Here is a 15,333-nt window from a genome sequence, read left to right on the forward strand (position 1 = left end):
AAAAAAACTCCTTTTGTTTAGCAATAAATACAACAATAGGAGCTACGGGCTAAATTGCGAATCAGCATGACAAAGCTGGAGGAGGAGCTGGGCCATGTAGCCTGAAGGATCTCCCCCAGAGTAAAATGCAGAAGTGGGAGTTGGACTTTGCTTTTTAGAATAACTACTTCATGTCAGAAGTAAAAAATATGCAGGAGAGCAAGGAGACAGTCCAGAGATGGGTCCACAGAGGCTAGTGAAGACAGCAGCATGGCCCTCAAAGAAAAGCAGAAAGCTTTTGGGCACAGTGCTGGCTGCTGGAGGACTTGGAACTGAACAAAAAAGCAGTTGAGGGTGTTCAGAGAAATTTAAACTAGTGGAATATTATTTTAATTAAATAGGACTGTATCAATGACATATCTGACAGTTACCACAGTCTCCTCCCTGCGGCAGCAACCTGTGAGGCCTGTGAATTGGGCAGCTACTACAGCTAAAGGGAAATAATCAGGAGACCACAAAGGTCTTTCTTGCAAAGTTCATAACATCAGCAGGACAGAGGTGCATCCCTGCCATACTTCTATCTAAATAAACTCTAGCGTGTTGGTTAAAACAGTATGAAGAGGGTATTTCAAACCCGTAAAGGAGCGGGAAGAATGCATTCACCAGCACCCAGGTACCAAAGTAGGCCTTAAACTTTTCAACGGAAAAAAATCTTAAAGTTGAGTAGATGACACAATTGTCCAAGCTTCCTAGCAGGTGAAGTTTAGAGACCAACCTGCACATCAACAGCTAGCTCGCAGATGAGTGCACCCACGTCTTTGGAAAGCACTGTGCCCAAGATAGAAACTTGTGCCAAAGCTGAAGGTTTGGCAGCCTTTCTATAGTCAGACTACAATCAATCCCTGCTGCAAACAGGGATGTTACAGAAACTTTGGCCATAATTGCTGTGTGAGAGCCAGTGACATGGACAGAAGAACTGCTGCTCTAGCCTCCACACTGCCAGCAATTCTCTTCTGCTATAGGAGAGAGCCTGGAATCCATGAATCAGCCACCAAAGATGCAGGCAGTTCACGTCTGGCTGCTCCTGCCATCTTTCTCCTTCTCATACTTCTCCATATCATACGCCCTTACCCCAAAATGTTCTCACATCTGGGAGCTGGAACTTGGTACCAACCAAACTCATGTTTCTGACTGTGACTGCTCAGCTAGACTAAAATTGAATCTGAAGTAGGAACTACACTTTTAAAGCACTCTCCTCTCCAGAGTCAGAATGAGACAGTGCTGCACAGAGCAGTGTGGGTCTAGGTAAATCCCACTTTGTGGCATCATATTCCCCGTGTCTTTCTGTGGGCATAGCTGTAATTTTGCAGTATGTGCTTAATGCAAGTGGAAGGCTCTTAGTGACTTCTTTAGGTTTAGTTCAGATACTTAACATAAATTTTAAAATAGAATGATTAAGTAATGGCTGTAGGATTTATCAAGTAATTTGCTGCATACCAAAATGAACAACTGAAGTGCTTAAAAGTATCAAGCAACTTCTAGCTTTAAAACCCTATTTTATCTCTGAATTTAGCTACTTTAACCCAAGTTACTGAAAGCAACTGGATTTCTTTTCTTTATCTTCTCTTACTAACTTTTATCTTTCTCTACTGTACATCCCATGTAATATCTCTCTCTTCCTTGTAAGTGTAAAGATCTCAATTTTAAGTGAACTTTGTGACACTTTAGTACCATAAGGTTCTTTCCGCATGAGTTAGGTTAATGTACTTACATTTATACAACAGTATTAATTTTTTAAAAATACCTATTTGACATTTAAGCTATGTGCAATAGTCGGCAGCCTACTGACATAATAGAGAGACCAGATTTGCAAAAAATTGGTTCTTCCTGCAAATTTTCTAAGAAATATCTCATACTGAGCATACTAAAATGACTCTGAACATCTTCTAAAAGCTTAGCTCTTATGAAGGAAGGACAAAGCAGACTGGAGTAACTAAAGAACACAGAGAAAGCAAGTAATTTGTGCTAAGATAGTGAGGAAATCACAAGCCTAGAAAGAGCATGCAGAAAACTGGCTGTGTTCATCACTACTGAACAATACTCCACTGTGCAGCTTTTTAAATACTTTTTAACATTTAGCCCTTTTTAAACATGTAGTTGTCCTGTAGATACTGATTTCCTCAGATCCAAGTATAATCATTCTTCTCAATATTTGGTCCATCTCTATTGTAAGCTCTTAAGACAGCTACAAAATATTGCTAATATTTTTGAGCTAATAGTGTGTTTAGAAGGTCGTGTCAGGTTATTGCTGGGAGGATTAAAAGATTTTCTTTCCTCCAGAGCCCTTTGTTATAAGAAACCAAGGAAATTTAAAACAGGATTTATTCCTTCGAACCAGGACAAACCAACAGAGTACTGTGGCAAGAGCATAAAGCAAGAGTACTCTGGGCCAGGAAATTTACAAAGCAAGCTTTCTATGAACTCAAATGTTAAGCTGAAGTTTTAAAACTCTTAATGGTTCTATATTAAGGGCAGTAAAAGGCAGCTAATTTCACAGTCACTCACTTTTGCAAGTCCTCTTTCAAAAGATCTTGTTAGAGTATGTTGTAGCTTGTTGGCTGTCAGTAACACAAGCAGATATTTCTAGCATTTATATGCTACATTTTGCAGCAGTCAAATTTTACTCAGGTCTTGCTGTCTGCTCATAAGGTCGTGAGCAAGAAAGACTAGTGATGAGTATCAGCTATGAATTCAAAAAGACCCAGTGAAGAAACATGAAAAACAGGCAGGGAAGGAGAAGAGAAAAAAGGAAATCCAGCAAAATTTAGTCTCAAACGTCAAAGCAAATCTTGCAACAGATATAATGAATTTTCTGAACTGATCTTTCTTAGAACGAAGGAAATTCTCAAGCCTTAGAGTCCTGCATGTGTGAAGTTTTAAGTCAAGTCTGCATCTTTATACGTGTTATCAACATGGTGTTACTCAGTTGTTAAGATGTGAACAAGGTGAATGCTATGCCACGTCAAGTGAATGTACGCTCTGACTTAGTTTAAAATTGGAACAGGTTAACCTTATGGAATGATTATGGATGTACCATAATTCATTGTTCATAATGTAATTTATATGGAATACATCAAAACACAGTAAATCCAACGTCTATCAAGGTATAAGATATCATGGTGCTTCCTGTCTTTATTGTTTCTTTATTGTTTCAGACATACATACCCACAACTCAGATCCTGCTTTCTCCATACACCTGATCTTGAAAACATTTCTAGTTTGGTTTTAAAAGTCACTAAAGTGACTTTCATTTCTATATGTTGCATCAAACTGGCTTTTTGAGCAATACCTTTGGTCATATGCTCACGTTCCACTGGAACTGGGCCTATAAATATTCTGACCATTTACAAATAAATGTGTCATCCCATAATGGATATGCTGAAAAAGAATTGATGCAACAACATTGACAGAAATATTTATATACGTTTTAAAAAAGATTTCACCGACAGGTGGCTTTCATCTACTACATAACGTTGCTAGCTTAGCTACTGCAACATCAACAGATGTTTCTAAGCATCATCAATAGGATTACTCCAGAATTTACTCATCATAAATCAGCATACTGTAATGTCCATTCTGGTGGGCAGTCTGTATATTCTGCATTCACCAGACCATCCATGTAACAGTACGTAGTTCATGCGAGGGTGACAGAGCTCATTTCTATTTGGAATGACAGCTTGATGTAGCATTTCAAGGCTTAGCCTAACTTGTCCCCAACTTGAGGTCAGGCAGCAACCATTCCCAGAAAACATGTTTGTTAGATGTGACTCAAAACAGTTTAGCACTTGCATTAAAGTAATAATTAAACATGAACAGTGTGCCTTGATGTTGTTTAAATGAATGACACATTCCATGCCCAGAGGAGTTTTCAGCTCAGTTTTGCAACAGGCAAAACATAATAATTTATCCAAGAAGAAATTAATGAAAAGAGTACCAAGAGGTTAAGTAGATTATCATTCTGTTTGAAATATATTTTATAGTGTTACTTGTATAATATACCTTGTCAAAGAAGGCGGAGTTCACTCTAGTCCAACACGCCTCCACTGAAACAGCTGGCACAAAATATCAGATGGGCTTGTTAGCAGCTTCCTCTTGAGAACTGTTATATAATCACAAGGGCTGTAAACAAGAAAGAAAAAGAAATGGAAAATAACTGAATGAAAAACTCAAGGAAAAAATTATTTATGTGCACCTACCTCTGTGATTCTAACCTGGACAGAAAGAGAAAACTTGTTTCACTTCAGCTATATAGATACTCTAATTTACAATAGCTTTTCACAGTATAATTTTTTTTCACAGTTTATATGAGCTAGATATTTCCAGGAAACTTAGAGCAATTGATATTGCTGACATCTCTACATAGAAGTTTCTCTTTTCCCTCTAAATCACAATGCTGAACAGAGAATCCTAATTCAACTGACTCTGGACACACTCCACAAAAACAAAAACAAAAAAAAACACTAGGGAGTAGATGAGCACTTAGAGAAATCTAACTTGTGTTTGGGAGTCTAGGAGGAACTATCTTCCTTTTCTATAGGAGCTGGAGTCAGCTGTAAAGTTGGTGCAACAAAAGGGTACATTAGGATGTCCAATTGGGAAACTAGAGTGCATTTTGTATTATGTGGTATTTAAAACGAAGAGGGGAGAGGGAGAGCTGGAGGGTGGGGTCTTATGCTTGTTTAGTGACCATGTCCCAGTGCCCTGCTGAATGGATCCAACCAAAGCGCAGTGACTCAGCAGATGCAAACCCAGGGTGGATCCTATACTCCCATCATGCTGCAGAGCAGGGTGGCCACCCACCTCCAACTCTGTCACCAAAGGGGACACCAAGAAGGAACACATGCTACTAGAAATACTGGCAGCTCTCAGAAACATGAGAGCTTTTCTCAAAAGTGTAAGGCATGAAAGATACACAAAGGAGCTGTGCCTGGATACAAGAACCAACCAAATTTCGACCCACTGAAACTCAAGGTAGGCTTCTGCATATTTTCCATAGGAAAGATTCATTTCATTTCACTTTGGGATTTGGTAAAAAATGTCTGCAGCTGAGGTGGCCCTCTTGCTTCTAAACATGATGGAGGAAATAGGCCATTTCAGGGCACACTTTATCCGGTCTGTTTGGACATCTGTTTCCAGAGAAGACGCTCTATTCTATAAGAGAGTGACCACTTATTCTGTAACAGCTATAAACTGAGTCTAAAAAACGTATTCAGATACAGAACCCTGTATAGCTAGCTGAATCCCAACCTCAGATGGTTTCATTTCCAAGGGACATTTCTGAAGTGCCCACTTCAAGAACTGGCTTCCTCAATCTTAATAGTGCTTACCAGTTCAGCACCTAAATAATGGGGCTCCCCATTATGCATGGAGTTTAGGCATTTAATTTAGAAGTTAAAATAGTTTAAGGGCTACATTCAGCACCATAAGACATAATTATTTTGCTTCTAGCTAGATGTGAAAAAGCACCTGGAAGCTTTGCCTTGCACCTAGCCTGGAGCTAGGGACCCACACAATGTGAGGGTCGACCATTTTTGATGGACAAGAAGAGATGGTTCGGCTTCAGACAGCTGATGAGGTTACTGTACCCAAGCTTCCCCTCACCCTCCTGCACTGATATTTGAGCTGTTAGTAAACCAGCTGCAGAGCCACTGGAGTTATTTAGCACTTTAAGGGTGGGGTAAACAGCTGGAGGTGATAACCACATTAGCTGTCTCAAGCTAGCAGCAACACATAAATCAATCAGAGGCCTCAGGCACACTGAAATGGGATGTGCAGACAGCAGCAGACTAAGAGAGGGCTTAAGCTAGCCAGTAGGAAACAGGGAAACAAGTGCAGTATAAGATCATACATGCAAAGACATTTACAAATGTGTCTGGAGACTGTATGCTGTCACTCAAGTGTCAGGACATTCATCTGTCTCCACTTTGGTTCCATGCCCTTCTTTCTCCAAGAGATTTTAACCTACATTTTTCAGCAGAATGTCAGGCCACCAAGCTGCCACAATTGGTTTCCATCATCTTGCCCACCTCCCAAGCACATAAAATCTTATTTTCTTCCTTTTAAAATATATATTCTAATTTCTAGATACCTATCAGTCTCAGCTTATAGTAACTTTGCTCTCCTTTTCTGTGTTAAGTGTCCTAAAACACGTTTACTAGAAATCATTTTTGTTCTTGTCCTCTGAATATAAAAAAAGGAAAACAAAGTAGGAGCATTCATAGGGGGATGCCAAGAACAAAAACACCAACTCTAGCTAGTGTTCCTCCTGGGTAAAATATTTTTGATTCTGCAAAAACAGACAAAAGATCTGAGCACAAATCTTTTGTCAGAAAGGTAAGGTCCTTAACGAGTAGTTGATTCAATATCAGAAAACAGACTTTTTCTTCATAAAACTGTATGTAATATGAGAAATATTCTGCACACACTTTTTGCTCTAACCACAAGTGGAACAGGAAAGGGGATGAGAACACTTTTCTCTGTTTTAAACTGTGGCCCACAGACCAAGAGCTTGATGTGGTCAGGACTCAGGCAGACAGCACAAACTCAAAAACAGACCAATGGATCCCATGGCAATTTCACTAGCAGAAACTGGCCCAGAAAGTTTTAGCATAGGAGGAGAGAAGGTAGATGGGAAGGCAGAGGAAGTGTCTAAGCAACACTTAGAGACATCCTTAAACACTAAAGAAGCACTGAAATATAATTCCATCCATCCATCTAGCCAACTAGCCCTGTTGGTTCAATTGCCTGTGCAGAGATTTGTGCTATGTAGCCAGAAAGCCACATGTCTATGGGAACAGGTGGAGACCTTCAGCCACCACCTTCTCTGCACTGAGTGCTTATTTTCTTGGAAGAAAGCATCAGCTGCAATGGGCAGAAAAGCAAAAGTATCATGACCAATCGTGCATTCTTTTCAAACAGTTGGAGAGCACTTTCCCTCTTCATTATGCTCAGCACTGGCAGATAATGCAACTTCCCTCCAGAATCCCATGCGCTGTGTGTATGGATTGAGTCCAATATTAACCTACATAGCCATTCTAAGTAAAAACATGTTAAAGAGAAGTGTTCTTTAAAATAGAGCTATAATCGTGTACTGTACTCAGTGTGCTTAAATTGTGCACGTAATATAGTTCAGTGCAATAACCACTTGGTACTCAGGTTTCTAACACAAAGATATAGAATGGAATTTCATTTCAGTCTGGAACTAATACTGGAGTACTGCCAGTCCCATGCAATCTGTAAAAATTCTTTGTGTCAAAATGATGTGTCCGTTGTCTTGATGCCTTGATCAAGGTTTCTAAGTTATTCATTTCTCTGACATCTGCCTCATTAACAAACTTACACTGAACATATGTTAATCTAACCGTACCTCAGGAATCTACTCCTTTGCAATTTTTCCTCTGCATATGTAGTAGTTAATGCTGTCCTCGTGCATTTAGTGCTCTTCCATATAAATTTAAGTCATTTGAAAGAGTAGAGAAAATGTAAACATCCTTGCAAACATTTCCCTTTTGCTTGCAACTACCTTATCATCACCTGCAATCACCTTACCAAGTTACATTCACTACACACAACCCAGCGATGAACTGAATGTATTAAAGTAACATATAGCCTACTGTAAATCATTCTAAAGTTCTCAATCACCTAGGTCATCAGAAATTAAATTAGCAGCCCCTTGTTATATACTTAAGTTTCTGGGTTTTCATTCAGATTTTCCATCTGAACGAAACTGATATCAATTTCTGGGGTTATTCATGAATTTTTCATAAGTATTATTTATTTTTCAGTTTCCTTACATTATTTTGCATGGGAGAACCAGAATGGCAGTATGCCAGTAGCTATGGAATAATGATAACATGCATAAGGGCTCTGTATTTTTATAAAGTCTCTCATAATCTTCTGAAAAGCCACTGAAAAAGAATGGGAAAAACTGATCCACATTATAGCACTGTCAACCTTCTTAAGATTATTAAGCAACTTCTGCACTCCTGGTGGAATACGGGCCCTCCTTCCTTCAGTTATAAGCTCTAGCCAGCAGATGGTGGGTGCTTTCGTTCAGAAAAGCAGCACAGTGCACCTGACAAGGGAGGAATCTTAAGAAAGGATGTGCACAACGATGTATCTGCTTTCCCCTGGCTGGTACATCAGCCAATGGAGGATTTGATCCAGGAAGATAGGAATGCATGGTTAGAGACCTCCAGTTGTTAGAGACTGAATACATATGAAGGCTAAGATTTTTGAAGCCAAATTCCTATTAAAAACAATAGAAATTTGGGTATACAAATCCCTTAGTCTCTGTCCAGCCAAAGCAATTCCTCTCCCCACAGCTTCTAGCTGCTACCCATTGGTTAGCACTGCTGGTACAGTTTTTTAAAAGGATTTGTTGCACAAAGAGAGAGACTTATTAAAAACAGAAAAGAATGTGTTGTGCCTTTGTAGCCAGAATCACAGTTCAAAATCTGTAGGCCGGATTTTCCTGAATGCTCAAAAGATACAAAACTGTTACAAACCCATATGAACCACTTAAGCCTAAGTATACGTCTGTTTTTCGTCTCTAGTGATTCACAGGAGGCATGTTTACTACTGTAACTGCCACAGAAAGCTTCCAGAAGAGACAAATAAAGTCATGTTTTCATTAATATTTTTTTCTTTTTTAAACACATTACTCCATTGTTTATTGGTTCAGAGGCTATGATTCACTTAAGGATAACTTCATCTTATACAGGGCTATAAAAATGAAATATTTTCACCTTATTCCATGATTATTCTCTTTTGCTATAAATAGCTAGAGTTGGCAGGCCAGCAGTCTTAAAATCCCTCTTTTGCTTTCCCAGTTCACTCTATTTCTAGCTTGACTGAAGCACAAGGTGGATAGTGACTTTCTTCTGAGCTAAAAAGGTGCAATTCTTGTCTCTGCCCAAGGCGAATTTCACCCAAGGCAGATCAGCATGTCTTAGAGCATGTTTGTGACCAGATCCTGAAGTATTTGTACAACCAACTCTTCTATTAGTTTCTACTTAAGTAATGTGACTTCAGATAGATATTTGTGCGTTTGTCAGGAATGAAGGGGGGGAAAATAAAACAACCCTTTAAAAATTTTGTCATAGCGGTTGAAGAATGAGTCAGCTGATGAGTATGTTTATTGCCATTAAATAATTTGGAAATGTAGAGGGATCGTTTCAGTATTGGGAAACCTAGTACTGAATAGATCAGATTATAGGTAAATTGCTGTGTTCTCTCTTTTTGGGTTGTTTTTTATTATTATTTTGGTTTGGTTTTTGGCAGGGTTTGTGCATGTGTGTGTTTATTTTTGTTTGCTTGGTTGATGATTATCAGGGCAAGATTTATTGTTTTTTTCTGTTAAAATTCTTTCAGAGATGAACAGAGACATCCATTGTCAACCCAGCTTCCTAGGGTGTTAGCTGCCTGCCTGCCAGGAGCCCAAATCCATGAGATAACAGACACAGCGCCAAGCTTCAGCTAGCAATTCAGCCGTTGCCCAATGCTCTGCACTAATAAAACAGCCAGGTGTGACTCAGACCAGACTGCACAGAAGTGACTTCTGGCTCCAGGGAAGAGCTGAGGGAACCAGAGACACAAGTAGTGTTCTGGCCAACTTTCCTAATGGAGGTGAAAAATAAATCATGACTGACCAGTCCGAATATTCTCCTCAGTTCCACATTTATGGCCCACAGGTGAAAGGGGAACCAGAAGACAGGATGTTGACTTCAGAAAGACTGACACAATGCTGCACAAGCCCAGTCCCCAATGCTTTCATCAGGAAGCCAGCAGAAGTTTCACAGAGGATATTACTATAGGATGGCTGGCTGAAAACTGTATTGTTATTAGTAACTCGGTGGAAAATATACATCAAGCTTGGTTTTGCAAGAGGCTACCCTAAAGCCCAGTTCTATTCTGGGCCCTCATTAACAAGTAAAAGGATGGAATATTAAGGTATGCTCAATTTTGCAAGACATCCAGCTGTGAAGAGTGGAAAAACCTTCACAAAACAGGATTCAAAGAGTTTCTAATTATCACATTGGCTCTGAAAACAGCAAGATGTACTAGAAAGAGAAGTTCTGCACCTGGGCAGGAAAATCAAACGCACAATTACAAAGCAGAGGAAAGCAAGTTAGCTGGAAAACTGCAGAAAAATCTTAGACACAACTTTGCACAAACTGAATTAGCAGTATGACTCTTGCAGATAAAAAAGTATATGACATTTCATAAGAAGAAATCATTCTCCACTTCTTGGTATTAGTGAATGCCTCAAATCAAAAATATTGTCCAATTTTAAACAATATGCTTCATGATTTTTACAGACAATCTGAAGAGTGCAGAGAACAACAACAGAAAAAAAACAAGTTGGAATACATGATCTAGTAGAAAAACTAAAAGATTTGGGTTTGTTTAGTCTAGAAAAGAGACTGAGGGAAGACGTAAGTCTTCAAATATGCAAGATGCTTTTATGAATATGACAGTGATCAACTGTTCTTCAGGTCTATCAAGGTTAGAAGAACTGCTTACCATGTGGCAAAAGAAGATTTGTTAGCTCTTAGAACAAAATAACTAACAAAAACAGCAGTACATTGGAACAACTCACCGAGGCTGGCCTTGGAATCCTCACCACTGGAGTCTATCATGGAAAGGTTAGGAAAATCACTGTCAGAAATAGTCCTTGGCTCTGCTGCAGAACAGAGATGGACTGGTCGCCTGAACTGCCTCCCATGCCTACAATTCTATGATTTACTAGGGAATAAGAAGCTTCTTGCACAAGCCACTCTTCTTAGGGGTTTAAAAAGTCACACTGACTAATATATTGCATACAAAAATCTCTATCCTAATGCCAAATATTTCAAACTCTACATAAAGCTTCACCATTGTAAAAACTGGTATGTCCTAACAGGAAATTCAGGAAGTAGTACTCTGCAATACTATTGTAACAAGGGAGAAGCCGAGTAAAAAGACTTTTCAAAGTCTCACGTGTGATCATAGGACAAGGTCAGAAAAGGCCAATGACATTTCTCCAACAGAAAATAAGAAAAGTCATATACAGTTAGGGTTGTCCAGTCTGTGAAATGCCAATGCATAGCAGTGATGGAAAAATGGAAATTGATTCAACATACTGGTACAGCAGGTAATCTGGCATCCATCTTGAATTTAAACACTAACAAGCTAACATGTTTCAGAAAATATATCTTTCATGGAAGTTACCAGGAATACTTTTACCTGATTAAATTGGTGACCATAAAGTCACATGCATATCCAATGGCAAGCACATACATCTGATGAACACATCCAACACTCAGTAAGAAATCCCTGAATTCTCACAGCATCATTTAGAAAAGTGAATACTTATTGTCTGGATCAAACTATAATCAGGCCATTGCACAAGCACATAGAAAACAGCCACTGACTGTGAGCCCCACCAAGAAGCCATTAGAGCCCTTTGGACAAAGGGATTGCATCACACCATGAGCAACACGGATACTACAAAGTACTCAACTCCTGCCTCAGACCTTACATGCCGCTGAGTAAACGCAAATTTAAAAAAAAAAAAAAAAAAAACGGAAAAGGGAAAGGGGAAGGGGAAGGGGAAGGGGACCAACAAGAGTATGAAGCCTAGCAAAGTCCTGTGTAGAAACAGAATCACATAACTGTAGGGGTTGGAAGAGGCCTCTAGAGATCACCCAGTCCAACCCTACTGCTAAAACAGGTTCACTACAGCAAGTTGAACAGCAAAGCACCCAGGCAGGGTTTGAACATCTCCAGAGGCAGAGAATCCACAATCTCTCTGGGCAGCCTGTTCCAGTGCTCTGTCACCCTCACAGTAAAGAAGTTTATTCTCACATGCCCATGGAACTTCCTATGTTCCAGTTTGTGTTCATTACTCCTTGTCCTATTCCTGGCACCACAAAAAAAGCCTGGCCTCATCAATTTAACATCTGCACATTAGATATTTATAAGCATTGATAGGATCCCTTCTCAGTCTTCTCTTCTCCAGGCTGAACAGCCCCAGGTCTCTCAATCTTTTCTCATAAAGGAGATTTTCCAGTTTTCAATCATCTTTGTGGCTCTCCATTGGATTCCCTCTAGAAGTCCCCTGTCTTTCTCGAGCTGAGGAAAACCCAGAACTGTCCACAGTACTCCAGATGTGGCCTCATCAGGCCAGTGTAGAGGGGACAACAACACAATACCATATTGCTAAATGCTAGGACAAATATCAAGTAGAGTTGGAATTCTTTAACACTTAAGAGAAATTATCAACTCTACAGAAGAATCATTAGAATAGCCATGCTGATCTGAAAATTTGTAATTCAGAAAAGCACTTAAACTGCTGAAGTCTCAAAAACTTCAAAGGCATCCAAGCAGTGCGTGAATGCTGTACTGGTCAAAAAGATTCTCCTGAGATGTTTCTCCTCATTTCACAAAAGTATGTGGAAGAATATGACCTACCTGCAAGGATAATTACTAAAAACAACATCCAAGGAACTGGAAGAAGCTCAGGTTTCTTGTTAAAATGTTTAAAGAAAGTTTCTGCAAAGAGTCTGTTTTAAAGCATTTCTACATACACATTCTGTTCTTCAGAGAACCCATTCCTGCATTCCTTGCAAACCCAAAACACCCGCTGACATCATTAGGCAATGCGTTGGCATTAGAAGGAGGGGACTGAGCCAACAGAGGTCGTGGGTAGCCAAAACTGTGCTGGAGACAGTTCGTCCCGGTTCGGACAAACTAACTTTTGAAATCCCAGCTAGTTTATAAACTGTGAGCCCCTAGGGTCCTACTGACCCCACTCCCCATTACTGCCAATGGCACTATGAGGAGCTGATTGACCCATGCTCAGCACAGATGGCCACGCTCCTTCCCTCAGCCCTAAAGCCAGAGCCCAGAAGTCTCTTCTCCTCCTATGCTTGGAGAAACAGCTATCCCAGCTTCCTGGCCCAGCCCTGCTCCTATGCTCCCTGGCCCCACTCCCGGAACCAATTCATATGCAGTGGGCTACACATCCTGCTGGTGGAGAAGGGCTAAGAGGGACTGTCTTGAAAAGATTTAAAATCTTATTAATGAATACAATACGAACTTCAAAGTCCTACTGGGGAGCAGTATTTGTGTAATGGCAAGAAAGAAAAACAAATCCTGACACAACTAAAGGCAGCAGAGGGAAACACCCAGGGAGCCAGGATTTCAATCAACAATTGATTTGAGTACCCATTCTTGTGGTAGACGGAAGGAATCTGCTCAAGAGAAACGTAAGAAAAGAAGCTACAGATGGAAGGAAAACAGAGATCACTAAGGCAAAGGGCAAGGGCTGAAGAAAAGCCAAAGTGAATTATAACAAAAGCAGCTAACGCAAGCTTGAACTCATGTCAGTTAAAATGGAAAAAGGAAAAAAAAAAAAGCGTTATTAGTATTATCTAAATAGACCTCCTGTGAAGAGTTGATGAACATTTATAATTCTGTTATTTGTACTTTGCTTGAAGAGCCTTATTTGCCCTTTTACAACCCACATACATGACCATCATATAACACAACATATAGAAAGCATGGGAAGCCATGTTTTCACAGTAATATTGCTCTCAGCCTTGGGAAAAAGAAAAAGAAAAAGAAAAAGAAAAAGAAAAAGAAAAAACAATAAGCCTGTAGAGGAGAGAGCAAACCTAGCTCTTGAAGCTAAAGTCTCTTCCTCACATAATGAGAGCATTGCATTCACACAGCACAAAATCTTAAGAATTTAAACCATCTCTCTGGTCCTTGATCAGACCTTATGGTCTTTTACAGTTCTGGACAAAAAACAATTCCTTGATTTAAGAGGTCTCAGACAAATAAGTATATCACTCCGAAAGTAATATCTCCTATTATTTCCAAGGAAAATACTACAACAAGCACAATAACACTGTTTGATACAACAAATTCTCTGTTACAAAATGCTATTTTTCAATATAGTCACCACTATTAGCTGTGGATTTTCACCAGTAATAAACAAGAATCTGCATGCCATGCTCATGAAAATCTGCATCAGAGAAGGTGACCCTCTGCCACTGTCTCTACTGCTGAAACATGCCACCCATCACCTCACTGTGGTCACATCCACTGTTTGGTCTCCATCAGTGTTCAGCAAGCATTGATGAATGTCAGTGGGTGCCATTTTTTCCACATGGAAGAATTCAGTGACACACCTCTGCTTCATGCACATTTCCATGTCAGACACCATCTTGTCAGACTGCTCCTCTGCCCATTTTTGTTGCACAGCAACAAAATGTAATGGAATATTGGTGAAAATGTTCAACCTCTACTTCCATACTACCAGCATCCATCTCTGACATCGTGGGCCAATATAATAAAATAGGAGGCATTATTTTCAGAGCATCCCTCTTATTTACTGCTGAAGGCTGCAGATGTGGACACCTCAGATGAATCCTAAGGAAAATGCAGAATCTCAAACTCAAAACTCTGTTCAGAAAATTCTCTTCATACAGAATGGCAAATGCAAAGAAAATGATGAAAGGCTTTTATATCTTTTTTCTTTTTTTATATATCTGAGCCAGCATTCCAAGATTAGAATGCAGAGTTGGTTCCTATGGGCAAGGTACTGCACCAAACTTTAGACTACAGCATATCTGTATGCTGTAAAGCCAGCAAATAAAACCACGATTTTTACTTTATTTTTCCAAGGGACAAAAGAGAGGAAGACAGGAGAATATCAGTATGACTAATACCTTTAAATTAGTCAGTTACTGGTCTGTTTTCTTACTGCAAAACCGCCACTGATGTCCAAGAACCAATTCTTGATAATATTTTTCATTTTCCCAGAAAGCACACTGGCAGAAACATCAGTCTTCCTATGAGTCTCCTCTTGATACTGGATAAAGTTCAGAGATTTAACTCTCTGACTATGGACATCATCAACTGGGAGAAATCCCATTTGGTAATTTTCCTCCTATCTGATTGCTCTGCAATTTAGCATCTTCTGCTACTCATTCTCTCCTCTACCTCCTTAAGAACATTAGTTTTCCTGCTTCAGTAGAGCCAGTGTACAGATATTCCAAAGAGAGGAGCCAAGAGCTGTAAACACTCTCCAAATTTCTCCATTGTACTGTTTGGCACATAAGAAAAACAATTTCTGACATTATGAATGCTTTTCATTATCATGAGAAGAAAAGATCTGAAACTACATTTCCCATCAGGCATGACAACTTAATTTTGATGGTTCTGAGGACAGTATCATTAATTATCCATTACATTATTCTGACGTGTCGTATTAATCATTAATAAAATAAATTTAAAAAAAAATTG

General features: G+C 39.5%; 1 long non-coding RNA gene across 1 annotated transcript in view; it reads right to left on the bottom strand.

Annotated features, from left to right (window-relative positions):
- LOC104911240 overlaps window positions 1-15,333 on the bottom strand; it is a 137,604-nt gene that overhangs the window by 114,965 nt on the left and 7,306 nt on the right. Inside the window, exon 3 of the long non-coding RNA XR_002115423.2 lies at window positions 4,039-4,158. This is a non-coding gene — a long non-coding RNA (uncharacterized LOC104911240). The remainder of the gene's footprint in view (window positions 1-4,038; window positions 4,159-15,333) is intronic.

Source organism: Meleagris gallopavo, chromosome 5 (genome assembly GCF_000146605.3).
Source record: "Meleagris gallopavo isolate NT-WF06-2002-E0010 breed Aviagen turkey brand Nicholas breeding stock chromosome 5, Turkey_5.1, whole genome shotgun sequence".
Taxonomy (NCBI): Eukaryota; Metazoa; Chordata; class Aves; order Galliformes; family Phasianidae; genus Meleagris; species Meleagris gallopavo.